The sequence below is a fragment of the Capsicum annuum genome, chromosome 7 (assembly GCF_002878395.1).
Source record: "Capsicum annuum cultivar UCD-10X-F1 chromosome 7, UCD10Xv1.1, whole genome shotgun sequence".
Lineage (NCBI taxonomy): Eukaryota > Viridiplantae > Streptophyta > Magnoliopsida > Solanales > Solanaceae > Capsicum > Capsicum annuum.
In genome coordinates this window covers 219,989,791-220,006,820 of record NC_061117.1, presented here as the reverse complement: position 1 = coordinate 220,006,820, position 17,030 = coordinate 219,989,791, and the positions used below count along the sequence as shown (strand labels likewise).

Genomic DNA, 17,030 nt, shown 5'->3' with positions numbered 1-17,030 from the left:
TTTTTGCATTTGAATGCATGTGCTGGTGTTGATCTTCCAAACATTAGTTATTTTGCATAAATAGTCTTTCATTAAGGAGCTTTTGCATACTTTCTTTTGATGAAAGTACTGCTGCGGGTCTTTATATTCTTCTTCGAGCAGCTGACCGGTTTGCTGCAAACTATAACAAATTTTCTGGCCAATATGATGGGTAAGGTTTGATGCTTTTCGTCCATATAATTTTGTTTCTAAAGGAAAAGCTAATTTATGACTGTCTAACTTTTAGCAATTTCTTGGTAGTGATACGGATGAGGATATATTCCAACTGAAAACTACAACTGTTGGCCTACTCAACGACCTTGGTTGCAATGGCTTCACCTTATCAGAAGACCTTATTAATGAGATGTCTCAATATGATGCTTCAGAGCTTCATGCTATAGCTTCCTTCGTTGGAGAAGTTGCATCACAAGAAGTGATCAAGGTTTGTGTCTGTTTCATTTTTTATTTTGAAACTTGCTTCTTCTTTTTTTCTCAAACACCTACTTTAATTGGATATACAACCATGTTTGATCGAAGCAGTAATCTGAGGTTTATTTTGTTGTGTTTGATGCAGCTCATCACTAGACAATTCATTCCCATGTCTGGGAATTTCATCTTTAACGGCGTAGATCACAAGTCTCAACTGTTGTTGTTGTAGTCTCCGAATTTATAGGCATGTCCTTTCTTTCACCTTTACTCTGTATTCTTAGGTTCACCGGGCCTAACAGTTTTCACTTACACTCCTCTTGGCAGATCGCATTTCTTATGGAGCATGTGAAGAGGAAAGTTTGTCATGCCATACTTGATTTGCAAGAAATTTAGGATCAATGAAAGAGATTATTTAACCAGAAAATATTTCTAAGACTCTGGTCCAGTGGTAGCAGCACTAGCCACTACGCGTGATGTGTAGATTAGGTGCATGTCGTGAGTTTGAACATGTTATGGACCAAAATGATAATTTTAGCTGTTCTAGAAACAGATAATATATGGTATAAGGTTTGTGTCTGCTTCATTATTTATCTTGAAACTTGCTTCTTCTTTTTTCCTGTAACATCTACTTTAATTGGATATACAACCATGTTTGATCGAAGCAGCAATCTGAGGTCTATTTTGTTGTGTTCGATGCAGATCATCACTAGATAATTCATTCCCATGTCTGGGAGTTTCATCTTTAACGACATAGATTACAAGTCTCAACTGTTGTTGTTTTAGTCTCCGAATTTACAGACATGTCCTTTCTTTCACCTTTACTCTGTATTCTTAGGTTCACTAAGCCTGGTAGTTTTCGCTTACACTCTTCTTGGCAGATCGCATTTCTTATGGAGAATGTGAAGAGGAAAGTCTGCCATGCCACACTTGATTTGCAGGTGAAGAGTAATTTAACACAGACTTTAGAAGCTATCACCATTCTTTCATCTGAACTTTCAGCTAATACAACTCTGATATATCACCATGGAAAGCTTTTGGCTCTTCATGAAGGGGATAAACCATATAAGTTACTTTTTCATTTGATCTATTAGGCGATAAACTTAAGCAATCTATCATCTAAATATTTGTTGACCTGAATATGTTATCAAGACTCTTTGACTTCTTATAGTTAATTACTTCTTTCCATTTATTTTGTACGATTGTAACTTTCTAATTGCCAGAGACGATCTTATATGCATTCAAGCTGTCAAATAGTGATGTGACTGTTCTTTTAGTAAGATTGTTGTTTGTTGAAGTTTGTGACTATGCGCCACTGAAGAACTCAATTATTGGTATACTGTGTTTTCCTTCTTATATGGATAAAATAAATATTCTGTTCACAGATGTAGTTAAAATTCTGGAGGATGGAGATCTTCAAACGCTTGGCATGCTGGATTACAATAAAAGGTTGCAACATTCCTTCACTGCTCACTCGAAGGTGGTAAGAGAATAGTCATCTGAATCTACTACCAATTCTGGAAATAAATATGACTACTTAATTGATTCCAGTCCTTTGTTCGTAAAGAATGTTACCTAATGTAATACCCCCAAAATATAAGTAGTGATATGTTTTATAAGAGATAATGGGCTAAGGCCCATATTAATAAGGAAAAGGAAAAAAGATAAGGGATAGGGTGTTGCCCATCTTCCATTTTAAACTGGAATGGGAGTAACTAGGCAGTAGTATTTCTACCCAGTTCACGTACGAAGCAGAAAGTAAATAAATAAATAAAAAAGGTGATTTAAGAAAGAGAAAGAAGAAGTGGGTTTATTCGAAAATATCTATCGGGATTAAGGTAAATCCTTTTCTATATCTTTATTGTAAATTTTAGTCAAGTTAATTTGATCTGGGTAGTAAAAATTTAGGCATCAAGATAAGAAATTTGAACAATTAGGTGTAATTTTGAGGATGAAATTCGATGATTTGGAAGTTAGCCTAAAATTCTAGAGCGGGATAATTTGTAGTGGTTATGTTTTAGCTTAGATCAAGAAAATTAACACGATATTAATATGCCGTGATTATAGGTTTGATCCAAGAAAGTGATACGAATCACTCGGGGTGAAAAATTCGATATTTCGACAATAGTACTGTGAGTAGTAATCTTACCACAATTTATGTTTCTTAAATTACATATTTATATATGTTTTGATGAAAACAAGAGTATTGAGTGCTTTGAAAATTTACATGTGGGACAAGTTCTTTACTTGATATGATATTGAAATGGTTATTTGAGACATGATATTATTATTGTGAAAATTCTTCATTTACATGAGAAGTATGTATTCTGACATATGTTTTTATTCAAGTTTACATGTAACATGATTCAATATGAACTTTAAATGATATGTACTATCCTGAAAGATGTTTTTATACGAATATTCTATTGTTTACAAAGAATTTGTGAATGAGAATAGACCTTGATTGAATCCCGCAGCTAACGGCGGGATCGTTAAACCTAGTGTACCTTGTATTTACTAATGAATGTTACAGTCCTCGCTAGTGGGAAGGTAGAACTAGCATACTTATACTGATATGATATTTGACTCTTTATGAGGGGTCCACTGTTATGCGGTTATTCTTAATGAAGAAGAATGTCACACTGATTACATGATTCATTATTGAAAACCTCCCAAATATGTAATATTTGATATGATACGATGTTTTTTGAAGTTTATTAGTGAACTATTAGTTCACTTGGATTACATGAAACAATGATATTATTTATTATTACTGTTTTCTGAAAGAGTATTTATTTCATGATGTTTTCTAACTTGTCCCTATTAAAACGATTGTGGTTAAGTGTTATTACTCACTGAGCTAGTGTCTCACTCCTCTCTATTATTTTCCAGAGAACGCAGGTGACGATGAGGATCTCATTGGCTAGAGAATTCGAGTAGCATATTCCTGGTGAGCCCCACAATTATTCGCGTGGGCTATAGTTTATTTATTCGTTATGTTTTTTTTTCTTAAAAAATCTTAGTTTGCTCCATAGTCATGTCTTTAGAGTTTTGAGTCTTTCGTTATATTGGATTTATGAAATATTGGATTTTCTCTCATCTTTGAAGATGGTTTTCGTATTGTTAGTTGGTGGTATTGGTGAATTGTTGATGATATATGGTGAGTTGTATTGGTGTTTGTGTGGTGGTTGTAATGTTGTGTTGTTTTTTTGATTGAATTGAGACTGAGAATTTTCTTGTTAGGCCTAAAAAATAGGGGAAACTCTGCCCAATTTCTTGTAGAATTCTGACGAGGCTTGTTTTGGAGTCCTAAACTCCTTAGCACCGGTCATGATCCTATTCTTGGTCGTGACATCTAAACTTTTAAAAAGTAACACACATCAACTGTGGCTATCAGCTAATCACTTCCATGTATCCTTCCCTTTAATTGCAAAATCCTCCGAGTTCTCCAATGAACAAGGTTCTTCTTCCCATTTTGGACCCGGGCTTCCTAAATACCATATAGGTCATTACTTGAATAGAGATATAAGAACCTTTAAAATATCCTATTACTACCCACTACAATTTTATAAAAGTACACTTAACCACTTAGTAGTGGAGATAACCACTTAGTAGTGGAGATCACAAGGATTTGGAATTGATGTTAACTTGATTCAATTTACGTGGCCTTTATTTGAGAAAGAACTTAGGTGTCCAGGTGCCTTTTGTTTAGATGTACAATGAAATATGGATCTAAAATAAAGCTGGGGAGTAAAATATGTGATGATTTATTCAATTATATGTTGTTATGTAAATATAGAGTTTGATCTGAAAACATTTGCATGCAGGGGAGATGTTTACTTTTGACTACTCACAGACACCACCTTACGCTACTGTAATACCCCATATTTTCATGCTAGAATTCTAACCATCGTTCCTGCGCGTCTAAGCTCTAATCCAAGTGATTCCCACATGAATATAGATTTCATGATCTTTATCCTAGTATGTGAAGTGCTCTTGAGGTCAACAATGTTCATATAAATCATTTAGAGCCAAGTTGAGCTAAGTTCATTTGATTTGTCTAACATTTGATATTCGATTCTACAAGGGTCAACTTCAAACGTCTATATCTCTTAATATACATGGAAGTTTTAATCCCAAGACCTATGAAATTATAGATAATTGAATTAGTTTTCCAACGATACCAATTTCGCAAAAATTCGATACCCGAGTGAAGAGTTATGCCCATTTTTGTAAGAGGCAGTAAGGGTGTGTGATGGGCAATGCGCCGCTCAATCAAATGTGTGCGATTGGGAGTGCGAGGCACACTTTAATTTCTACCATAAGGTATGCGACGCACACCTTAAGGTCTGCCATGGGTTGTGCTCCGCATACCTCACTTCCAAGTGCCAAAAACACCCCTCTGTATGTCTATAACACGGGATTAAACTCCCACAACATCAAAATAAGTTTACTTTCTCTCAAAATCACCAAGAACAACCTTTAGAGTTTCAACATAAAAACGACAATAGCTAGAGATTCAATCGTGAGAATTCTATAATTTTTACATATCTGGAATCCCCGTTATGAAGGCTACGAGTGACACCCAAAAGTTCGTGAATAGCATTACCCCATTCAGAAAGTCATTCAAAGCTTCAAGTTTAAGGTATGTGGGGGTTTTTCAACAAGAACACTCTTTCGTTCTTGTGCCCAAAAATACTTTCTTTTACGAAGCTATAGATTTCATATGTTTTACTATGATTTTGAAGCATGGACTTATATCCTATATTGATTATCACGAGATTATGATATTTTTGATATTTTAGAAGCGGAATTATATGAGAATGATGATATTTTGTGCCTTATAACTGAATTTTCCAGATTTTGAAGGGATTTATATATGTTTATGATGTAAAGCTTGAATCTTGATAAGTTTTAATGTGATATTGAGACATGAGTTTTGAATTCTATTTGAGATTGTTGTTTTTGAGAAATCATGTGTTATAAACACCTTGAGTTTGAATGATTTGAGATGATGAAGAAACTTTCACCTTTCGGTCGTAAAAAGAGGTGTTTTTGAACCCGAAATGAGAAAAGAAATCCACTTTTATTGATTATTATGAAAAGGGTAGCAAGATGGCTTCTGTTGTGAATTGTTGAACTGTTTATTAGTAGATTTTCTTTTGAAAAGATCTGAGCTAAGTCCGGGAGTAGTCTTTAGCACCGAGCGGAAGGTATAGCTGTTTTGGTACTTCCCTAGAACTACGTACCCCCGTAGGATGTGAGCCTGAGGTTAATTTATATAGTGATCACTAGTGTTTGGATTGATGACTTAAGGTCCTACTCCGATGGCAAGGAATAGAGCGACTCTCCCCAACGTGGGTAGAACGTTGGACTCCATGTAGCTCACATGGTTTATGTCAGTTGTAAAAGACTCCCAATGTGTGTGTGTATTCTCCTATCTAATATGAAAATTCTTATTCTTCTATCTGAGATGAAAACATATTTGTTTGAAAGACTGAGTTTGAGAAAGTCATTATTTTCGAAAGATTTAATGAACATATATTCCAAAGAGAATTTTTATGAGATTTGATTGCTTTGATGATTTGGAATCGAGATGAAAGTGAATTGAGATTTATTATGATGACTCATATGTTTCACCCGATATATTTTACCCTCTTATGATTATGATGATTTTAATTTGAGCTAAGTGAGTCATTTATATCAGCATGCATAATTTTTATAAACTGTGATGATATTAAGATATTATTTTATATATGCATTGCACCCCCATATGCTTGGTACATTTCCATGGTACTGACCCACATATTCGTATGTGGGCTACATTTTCTCGAAATATAGGTACAAGGTATAGTGTACATCTTCAGATCCAGTTAGTTCGTGGTATCCATTCAGCAGGTAATGAGTCCTTTTGATCAAGGGTTTGGGTCAGTTCTACTGACTGTCTATGAAGCCTCTACTAGTACTGACTGTAGGTAGCTGGGTCATGACTCCCGACTATCCCAACTCAATACGACTGAATAAAGAAAATACAACACTACTAGTTGTAATCTTGTAAATTCGTATTGTATTAATCAAATTTAAAAAGAGTTATTTTCTGTAGATTTGTGTATGTATATATATATATATATATATATATATATATATATATTTGTACTTCTTATTCAGTTGCTTATGAGATATGCCAATAGAAAGGTTAGCTTGTGACCCTAAGCACCGTGTGACGTCTCGGGATCCGATTTCGAGGCGTTACAGCTACGTATAGAGTCATTTCCAAGGATGGTGTCATGCAAGATCCAGTTCCAATAACAATACCAACATCATTTATGATGCACAATTTTACTATTACTGAAAATTATGCAATTATGATGGATCTTCCATTGTACTTCAGACCAAAGGTATGCCATCTTCGCAATTTCTTTTTCTATTGGTCTATACTTGTAGAGTTTTGGGTTCGCTCTCCTGATGATAACGACAGAAGTTATTCTGGTGAAGTAGCATCATTCTTGTTTATAAATTTGAGTTCTCGGAGATGGTGGTGTTGTCTTATAAGCAAAGGAGTTAAGTAAAATAATGACTAAAATGAAAATAAATGATTTTGAATTTCTTGCAAATGGAAAGTAAATTATGATATTCAATTCTTATCTTCAAGTGCTTAATGAATAATCTATGGCTATTTGAAGTCTAGTATTCATCAGATCAACTTTGAGATGTGCTATCCATATGCATAAGGAATTTAACTACATGCTATCTGTGAGTTTACACTTGATGCCTTTACAGATGAATGACAGTTCAATTGCTTGGTTCAGTCAACTGCTTAAAAGTTTCCTCATGCTTTTTTTATTTACCGAATTTCATTACAAAAGTGAGATTAATAGGCTATGTATTTCTTAGGAAATGGTGAAAAACATACAACTGGCATACAACTTTGACCCCACAAAGAAGGCTCGTTTTGGAGTTCTTTCACGCTACGCAGAAAATGAATCCCTAATCAAGTGGTTCGAGCTGCCTAACTGCTTCATATTCCACAATGGTATGAAATTTTGAAATTTGAAATTTGTTTTGATTTTTATATCTAATATGTGGAAGTTCATGCCCCTTGATTGGAAAATAGAACAAATTTCTAGCCACGAGGTAGATATCAATGTATAATTTTTCACTTCAAAGAGATGGATACGCTTTAGGACCCAATGTAGATGGTTTGCACTTTTCAGATCGTCTTGTTAGACATAATGACTACTTGATCTTGAGAAACTTCTATTACAAACTGCAAAAATACAAAAATGTTTATCCTCTTATTGGACACCACCAGACATAAACTTCAATGAATCACAAGATGTACATGCTTTAGTCTGACTAATTGGTCCAAACTGAGTCTAATTTTGTTGCTTGACCAGCCAATGCTTGGGAGGAAAGAGATGATGTGGTCTTGATCACTTGCCTCCTGCAGAATCTAGATCTAGATGTGATTAATGGAACTGAAAAAGTATAACAACATGATGGTTTCACAAATGAGCTGTAGGAAAACTCTAACCTGATGATCTTATTTGACTTTCAGATCTTCCAATTATCTTGATTCTACTCGTAATTGTCAGGTATGAGATGAGGTTCAATATGAAGAATGGTTTAGCATCACAGAAGAAACTGTCAGAGTCAGTTATTGATTTCCCACGAGTCAATGAGAACTACACTGGAAAGTCAGCTGTTACAAGATTTTTCATTTCAATTCTGAAATTTCTGCACTACATGTATAAAAAATCCAGGATGTGGATTAATGAATGTTGAAATGCAGCACTTTAGTATCTTAAGCGTTCTTAACCTCACTTATATTTAGAGTGTTTTAAGGGTTGTCTCCGGCAGTGTGAGTGCGTATCAGTTTTTTTTCTGATATATAGCAAATCAATTTGGGTTACAATAGCCATATCATTGTCATTGTTGAGTTGTGCACTCTCAAAGATTCGTTAGCATTTTATTTTAGTTATTAGTATAATCTAATGTTAAAAGATGGTTACCATGTATGACGGAATGTTTTACTTTTTGAATTTGACATTTTATCATTCGCAGTGGGCGTTGACGTATTTGCGCACTTTGGCTGTGCTTGAGAGTAGTATGCTGCTAATATACTTCTTGAATTTTATTTAAAATACTGCATAAAGTTTTGATGACTCTTTGAATACTAAATATTGAAAATACTTTATATCTAATAATTGGATAAAAGAGCAGTAACTATTCTGTGTTTTAGAACTTCTTATATATATATATATATGGATATTATTTATATTTAGTTTGAACCTTCCACCTATGATGAGATTTTAAATGTGTGAGGCCACTTAGATCGATATTTAACATAAATGTGTCTATTAACGTGGCCCTAGCTGGTATCTACGCCCTTCAGCTTTTAATGTACACAAGTAAACATATAAACTATCATTGAGTTGAACAAGTATCCTTATTAAATAGATAGAATCCTATTAAACAAAATCTGGTTTAAATCAATACAAATATAAACTTATAAGACTAAGGCCACTTGTGGGCCGCGTTTGGTACAGTGGTAGTCTGATAGTCCGAACAAAACTTGGTCGTGATAGCAAAATGTTGTTATAGAGACTGATTACTATAGAGAGACCCAACTGAACACAGATATTAGCAAACAATAGGTAAACTTAGAAGCAGAATCAAAGGGCAAACACAAACCAAAAATCAAAGAAAGTCATAATTTACTGGATTCATTACAAACAAAATGACTTTCAATACATGAGCTAGCCAACACATTACATTCACAGTTTTTGCATAAACAGAAAAAGGAAACAGAACCAACACAACTGCCTTTGGTTTGGTTTGAGCAACTAACAAAGTGAACTGTCTTACTATTAATGAATTGAAAAATGAAGTGTTATGTTTGATTGATTATCATAATTCTTCTATTTTTTGGACACAATATGAAAATTGCTTTAAATATATTAGTATTCTTTATAGCGCAAAAGTCGATTTATCTATGCACGTAGCATACAAGTATGACTACCATTGCAACATCTGAATTCTTGTTTAGGTATGATTACTTTGCATACGGACAGTCAAGTGGAAAGGTTAGATACCTGCTTCCTTGGTCATATGTAACTTGCACTTTTTTGTTCTCCGTGTTCATAAACATTCATAAACAAAGTAGGGACAAAGAGAAAAAACTTACTGCCTTCATCTATTTCAGTTTGTTATTTATTTAATAACAATATGATTAGTAGTAAGAAAGTTGACATCTGTTTTGAAAACGAACTTTTATCGACCTCCTTGCGAACTTGCAATTATACTTATTAAATGATAGAAGTTTAATATTTGCCTTTTTGGAGTTCATTAAAATTTCTGATGATTAGAAGTAAAATGTTGCTAAATATGGTAGAAGTCAACTGTCAACCTCATCCCTAAACTATATAATTGTTATATTAGTGTTGATTTATATGTAGACATATCGTATTTACTAAATTCTTCTGCAACTCTCGCGTGTAGATTACTTAAAAACAAAAGGTAACATTGAGCTACTGAAGGATTGATGTGCCTCAAGGCAATTGAATAGTTGAGCACAATACATTTGGGATCATTTTCATCAACTGATCCAATTAAACGGGATAATATATACCTATGTAAATAGACAACATGCACTATTACATGTGAATGTGAGTATCCAGTAGTATGTTATTTTCATGATTGTATAAAACATACATTTGGAATCATTTCCATCAACGGATTCAATCAAACGGGATAGTCTCTTACTGCTACATCTTCATTTTATTCTACTATACGTGTTGGGCCAGTGCAACGCACGGACATACCTATCTAGTAAAAATATATGTCTAAACATTAAATACTATTATTTGACCACTTTAAAAGTTAACAAACTACTATGTAAGTTTAACACACATACATTAATTATTATCCAACATAAATATTACAGTTAAGGCGCAATTTAAAAATCAAATCATAATCAATACATTATATAGAATTTATAGAATTTATGTGCAACTATCAAGATTCATTCATTCTAGAAGCCTTATACTTTTTTTTTTGGCAGCTAAATTACATTTTATTAATTTCAAAGTAATAAAATACTACACCAAGAGAGAAGAATACCACTTCCCTTCTAAGTGACCCTAACAAATAAAAGACTTAAGTCATCGACAGATTCTCAAATTTATCCCAAAAATTTACTTAGATCCCTCAACTAAGGTCTGTACCTATCAGACCCCTAACCCACCCGAATTTTGATCTAATCAGATTTTTTTTGCCTATATGGCACACAACGTGTTATACACTTACTTAGGGCGCGTGAGGAGATATTTTTTGACTAAATCACGAATGAAAATGTGTCAAGTGACACTAAGGGACCCCAAAAATATATTAATTAAAAAATTTATATTTAAATTAATTTATTAATATAATTTTTAATTATTATAATTTTATTTTTTAAAAAAAGCAACCCACCCACCCCGCGTCATCTTCTTCACAGCACTCCACCCCCACCTCACCCCCCGCGTCTTCATCGTCTTCAATCCCATCCCACCCCACCCCCGCGTCTTCATCGTTTTCAAACCCACCCCACCCCCGCGTCTTCGTCCTCTTCACAACACCCCACCCCATCATCGTCGTCTTCAATTCATTAATTAAAGCTTTTCATTAATGGAAATGACGGATTTTAAAGCTTTTAATTAATGGAAATGGCGGATTTGAACTCGTTCGTAAAGGATGATGATTACGAGTTCTCAGCTTTTCATCAATGAAAATGACGACATTGGAATTCCTTACCATTAATTTTTCAATCATTAATTTTGCAATGGTAAATTTACCATTGAACAATAACGAAAATGGCGACCTTGAAATTTTTCATTGAACAAATAAACAATTAAAGGTAAATTAAACAATTTTTTAAATCTTTCAAATCCCTTGCCATTATTATTTGAACTGTGACGCCGGGGGAGGGGGTGTGAAGATGACGACTGGGTGGGGTGGGGGGTGTTTTTTTTCTTTAATTGAAAAATTATCATTAAATAGATAATTAAATAGAAAAATAGAAAAAAACAGAAATTTCACGTATAATTTTTTTTGTCACGTGTTTTTTTTTAATTAGTTAATTTTATCACGCAGGCGAGTGTATTACACACACTCTATGTCTGTTGCTGATTAGGCAAAAAAGGCCTAATTGGATCAAAATTCGGGTGGGTTAGGAGCCTTATAGCTACAAACCTTAGTTGAGGGGTCTAAGTGAATTTTCGGGATAAACTTGAGGGTCTGACGATGACTTAAGCCCAAATAAAAAAAAAAAAGTATAAATAACATAAATACCACCCCTTTTGGAAGTAATTACACTCTCTCCCACTTTTTTAATTATTTTACTCTCTCTCCCTATTAATATACATAACATAGCTGACATATACATAGCATTCTGTGTATATGTTGAGATTTTTGTAATATGTTTAGGGAGTTGGGATTTTTTTGTAATATTGAAAATATAAATTGTATATTTATGTAATTTTTAGAAATAATGTTCTAGAGTCCTAGACAGCTGATAGACTAGCAACATAGGACATCAAACGAGCATTACCCTTAGCTCCTATATATAATTTCAGCTTGATTTGATGAAGTGCGAACTAAAAAACATAGTATTATTCTGCTAAAATACCGTCGAGATTTTGTTTTCCTTACAGTGTGATTTGAGGCAGCAAAGTTCCCTTTGCATTGTTGCCTTGAGTTTTTTGTCATTATATTCATTCATCCTCCCAATTTGAAATAGCGTTTTGCCATTTTTGCTACTCAAGAATCATTCTTCAATTTTTTTCTGAGAAAATGAAGAGTCTAAAAATAGAGATGTTGTGCTGATTTATTCACAAGTGATAAATATAGACATTTTCCACTTGGTATGAATTTCAAAATACTAATAGACTGATGATACAAATGAATCCGTAGTCTATCTTTCTTCAAACTTTCCTCATAAAATCGAAATTCTACAATTTATCTTTTTTTTTTTTTGAATATCTAACTGTCTACTTCAAAGTGTCAATCTATTTTAATTTCATAATAATAGATAGACTAGCTTAGGATGTGAAGTGCGTACTAATATAATATTATTGCATTTTAAAAATCTTTTAACACTTAATTTATAATAAAAAGGATTAGGAGATAAGAAAAATGAAATTAATAAAGGAGAAAAAGAGAAAGAAAAAACAACAAAGAAGGAGGAGGAAACACGCAAGAAAATGAAGTGAAAAATAAGGAGATAAAGGAAAATCGATGACGAAAAAGAGATGGCAAGAAAGGACAAAATATAATAGATGAAGTTGAATGAGAGTAGATGAGGATGTGAGGAAATAGAATCAAACTTCTCTTGTCCTTTTTGCTCACCGTCGATAATCAGATTATGATCATGTAATTGTCGCTAATGATGTCAGGAGATTTTAAAGGTGTTTCATTGAATAAATTATCTATACAATGTAAACTAATATTCTATTAAGCATCTTTGTAAAATTTATATTTATTAGTAATAATTTACTTTAGATTATATATTCATTAGTTTCCAATTAAAGTTAAACTATACATATTCACATTTTGAGTTAGCATATAGTTTAGTTATCAAATTCAAACATTTTAATTTTAGCTAGCATTCGATTATAGATTCTAAAATTTTATTTTAGATATCTTTTTTATCATGAGTTGATTAGATTTTGAAAATCTAAACTTTGAATTTTCAAAAATCGCCGTATCAATTTTTGGTTTTCTAAGAATTTCCACTCACAAAATTTAAAAAAAAAATTCAAGTTACATGTTAAAACACAACTTCAATTTTCAAAAATCACAACTTTATCAAATTTAAATTTTACCTTAAAAAAACAAGAGCTTAATAAAAGCAAACGAAATATTAAAATATCTCCAAATTCAAATGAGCTGAATGTAATGAAATTATAGAAAATAAATTTGCTTCGTTGCATACACATACATTCGATTTGCCTAGTACTAAATACCTACAAGCTGACTAATATGACTGCAGACATATTTGTTAAGCCTAAATATAAATAGCTAAACTTCAATTCACTTTTTTAACCAGTGTCTTTTATCTAATAAATTGTTCAAGAAATCTCATTAACAAGCAAAATGTATTTTGGATTACCAGGCATTAATTACTAGTTCCTAATTAAAATTTTATAACTATAACCACTTTTTAATCATTTCCTTTGAAATTTATATTCATATGCTAGTGATAATCAATTTTTAACCGCTCGCTAAATCATAATTTTCTATTTACTTAATTTTTTATATTGATAATTTGTTTTAGATTAAAAAAGATACTCCCCATTCTTTTTTACTTTGCCATATTTTGCTTGTGTTTTGACTAATATTTTGAACTTTCTAATCATATTTATATGAAAAGTGTTGTAATTTATAATATTTTTCATATAATTTTTTATATTTAAAATAATAAATTAATTTAATTTAATTTTAAATTAATTAAATTTACTCTTATGGATTGTAACAAGTAAAAAAAGATTATTGAAAGTAAATTTCTAATCTACCTTAATTTTTATCTATCAAAACACAAAACAATGGGAAAAAACAACAACGAACCGGCTGTAAAATATTTTTAAAAAATAAATACCTAGGGTGCGGTGTGAAAATAAAGAAAGAGACAAACAAATAAATGGTAAGTGAGTTAACAACATATAAAATCAAGTTTCTCTTGACCCTTTTGGTCATCATTGATCATCGCATTATGATCATGTAATTGTAGGCCAATGATGTCACAAGATTTTAGAGGTGTTTCATTGAGTAATTATCTATACAATGTAACTAATATTCTATTAAGCATCTTTGTAAATTTGATATGTATTATTATTTTACTTTAGATTGTATGTTCATTAATTTTCAATTAAAGTTAAACTATACATTTTAAGTTAGCATATATTTTAGTTATCAAATTCAGACATCTTAGTGTTAGCTAGTATTAAAGTTAAACTATACATACTTACATTTTAAGTTAGCATATATTTTAGTTATCAAATTCAGGCATCTTAATGTTAGCTAGTATTTGATCATAAATTTTAAAAATTTATCTTTTAATATTTATTTGATCATTGATTAAATTTTTAAAATCCAATCTCTGAATTTTCAAAAGTAGCCATATCAATTTTTTATTTTTTGGGAATTTTCACTTACAAAAATTCAAAAAAAATTCAAGTTACAAGTTCAAACACAACTTTAAAATCGAAATTTAGAATTCACCTTAAAAAAAAAAAGAACTTAGTAAAAGCAAACGAAATACTAAAATATCTTTCAAAAGATTTCAATCCAATTAAAGCTGAATTATAGAAAATAGAATTGCTTCTTTGCATACGCACACATAGTTTGCCTATTACTAAGTACTTACGAGTAAAACTAATATGTTCGTGGACATATTTGGTAAGCCTAAATACAAATAACTCTACTTCAATACACTTTTTTGATCAATGACTTCTATCTAATAAATTATTCAAGAAATTTCATTAACAAGCAAGCCATTTTTGGTTTATCATACATTAATTACCAATTGCTAATTAAAATTTCATAAGTATAACCACTTCTTATCATTTCCTTTGAAAGACATTCCTTTAACTTATCTGCTAATAATCAATTTTTAACCGCTTGTTAAACCATAATTCTCTATTTACTTAATATTTTATATTAATATAATATTTGTTTTGGATTTAAAAAGGATACTCCCAATTCTTTTTTCACTTTACCATATTTTGCTTGTTTTGACTAATATGAATTTTTAATTTATAATATTTTTCAACAAAATTTTATATTTAAAACATTAGATTAGTTTAATTCAATTTAATTCCAAAATCAATGAAATTTACTCTTATGAATTGTGACAAGGTAAAAAAATACGAGAAGTAAATTTTTTATTTATCTTAACTTTTATCAAAACACACACAAATTAAAAAAGCAAAGCGGTAAATGTTGTAAAATCTTTTCAAAAACTAAATACTTGGGACGCAAAAATAAATACTTGGGGCAGTGTGAAAATGAAGAAAGAGACAACATACAAGTGGTGAGTGGATTAAGAGTACGTAGAATCCAGCTTCTATTGTCCCTTTTTATCATCGTCGGTCTTCACATTATGATCATGTAATTGTATACTAATGATGTCATAAGATTTTAGAGGTGTTTCATTGAATAAATTATCTATTCAATGTAACTAATATTGTATTAAGCATCTTTGTAAATTTGATATTTATTAGTAATTTACTTTAGATTATGTATTTATTAGTTTCCAATTAAAGTTAAATTATATATATATATATATATATATATATTTATTTATTTATTTATTTATTTATTTATTTATTGAGTTAGCATACCTTTTAATTATCAGTTCAAATATCTTAATATTAGCTAGCATTTGATCATAAATTTTAAAAAATTATCTTTTAGTATTTGTTTGACCATGAAATTGATTAGATTTTGAAAATTTAATCTTCAAATTTCCAAAAATAGCCATATCAATTTTTGATTTTCTGGAAATTTTCCCTCACAAAATTTCAAGTTGCACGTTCAAACACAACTTCAATTTTTAAAAATTACAATTTCAAAATAAAATTTTAAATTTCACTTTAAAAAATCAAGAGCTTAATAAAATACAAATGAAATATTAAAATATCTCCATATTCAAAAGAGCTCAATCGAATGGAAATTGAATTATAGAAAATAATTTTATTTCTTCACATACACATACACATACACATACACATACATTCAATTTGCCTAGCACTAAATACCTACGAGCAGACTAATGTGACAGCAACCACATTTGTTAAGCCTAAGTACAAATAACTTCACTTAAATATATTTTTTTGATTAATGACTTCCATCTAATAGATTATTCAAGAGATCTCATTAATAATCAAAATATTTTTTAATTAATCAACCATTAATTTACTAGTTACTAATTAATATTTTATAACTATAACCACTTTTTAGACATTAATTTAGTAGTTACTAACTAAAATGTTATAGTATTTTTTAGACATTAATTTACTAGTTACTAATTAAAATTTTATAACTATAACCACTTTTTAATCATTTCTTTTGAAAGATGTTCCTTCAATTCATACGCTAGTGATAATCAATTTTTAACCCTGATTAAATCATAACTCTCCGTTTACTTAGTTTTTTTATATTAATATAATTTTTATCTTAGATTAAAAAGACACTCCCCATTCTTTTTCACTTTGACATACTTTGATTGTCTTTGACTAATGTTTTAAACTTTTTACTCATATTAATATGAAAAATATTATAATTTATAACATTTTTTTTACATAGTTTTTATATTAAACTTTTATATTTAAAACATTAGATTATTTTACTTCAAGAAAATATTATAATTTGTAATATTTTTTAATATGGTTTTAATATTAAATTTTATATTTAAAATATTAAATTATTTTAAATCAAAATCCATCAAATTTACTTTTATGAATTGTGACAAGTGAAGAAAAATTATCCCAAGTACATTTCTAATCTACCTTAACTTTTAAGAGTATCTATCAAAAAAAAAAAAAAAA

At 30.7% G+C, this 17,030-nt stretch overlaps 2 long non-coding RNA genes and 1 pseudogene across 2 annotated transcripts; all 3 read left to right on the top strand.

Moving 5' to 3' along the window:
* The first annotated feature begins 6 nt into the window (after positions 1-6).
* Positions 7-691, top strand: LOC107878616. The gene is made up of 3 exons (XR_007057888.1): positions 7-190; positions 280-460; positions 593-691. It is a non-coding gene; the product is annotated as an uncharacterized LOC107878616 (long non-coding RNA).
* An 82-nt stretch (positions 692-773) lies between these two features.
* On the top strand, positions 774-3,999 carry LOC107878615. Its single transcript, XR_001676912.2, has 4 exons — positions 774-1,385; positions 1,830-1,927; positions 2,512-2,576; positions 3,337-3,999. It is a non-coding gene; the product is annotated as an uncharacterized LOC107878615 (long non-coding RNA).
* A 164-nt stretch (positions 4,000-4,163) lies between these two features.
* Positions 4,164-8,349, top strand: LOC107876897 (annotated as a pseudogene).
* Positions 8,350-17,030: the final 8,681 nt, after the last annotated feature.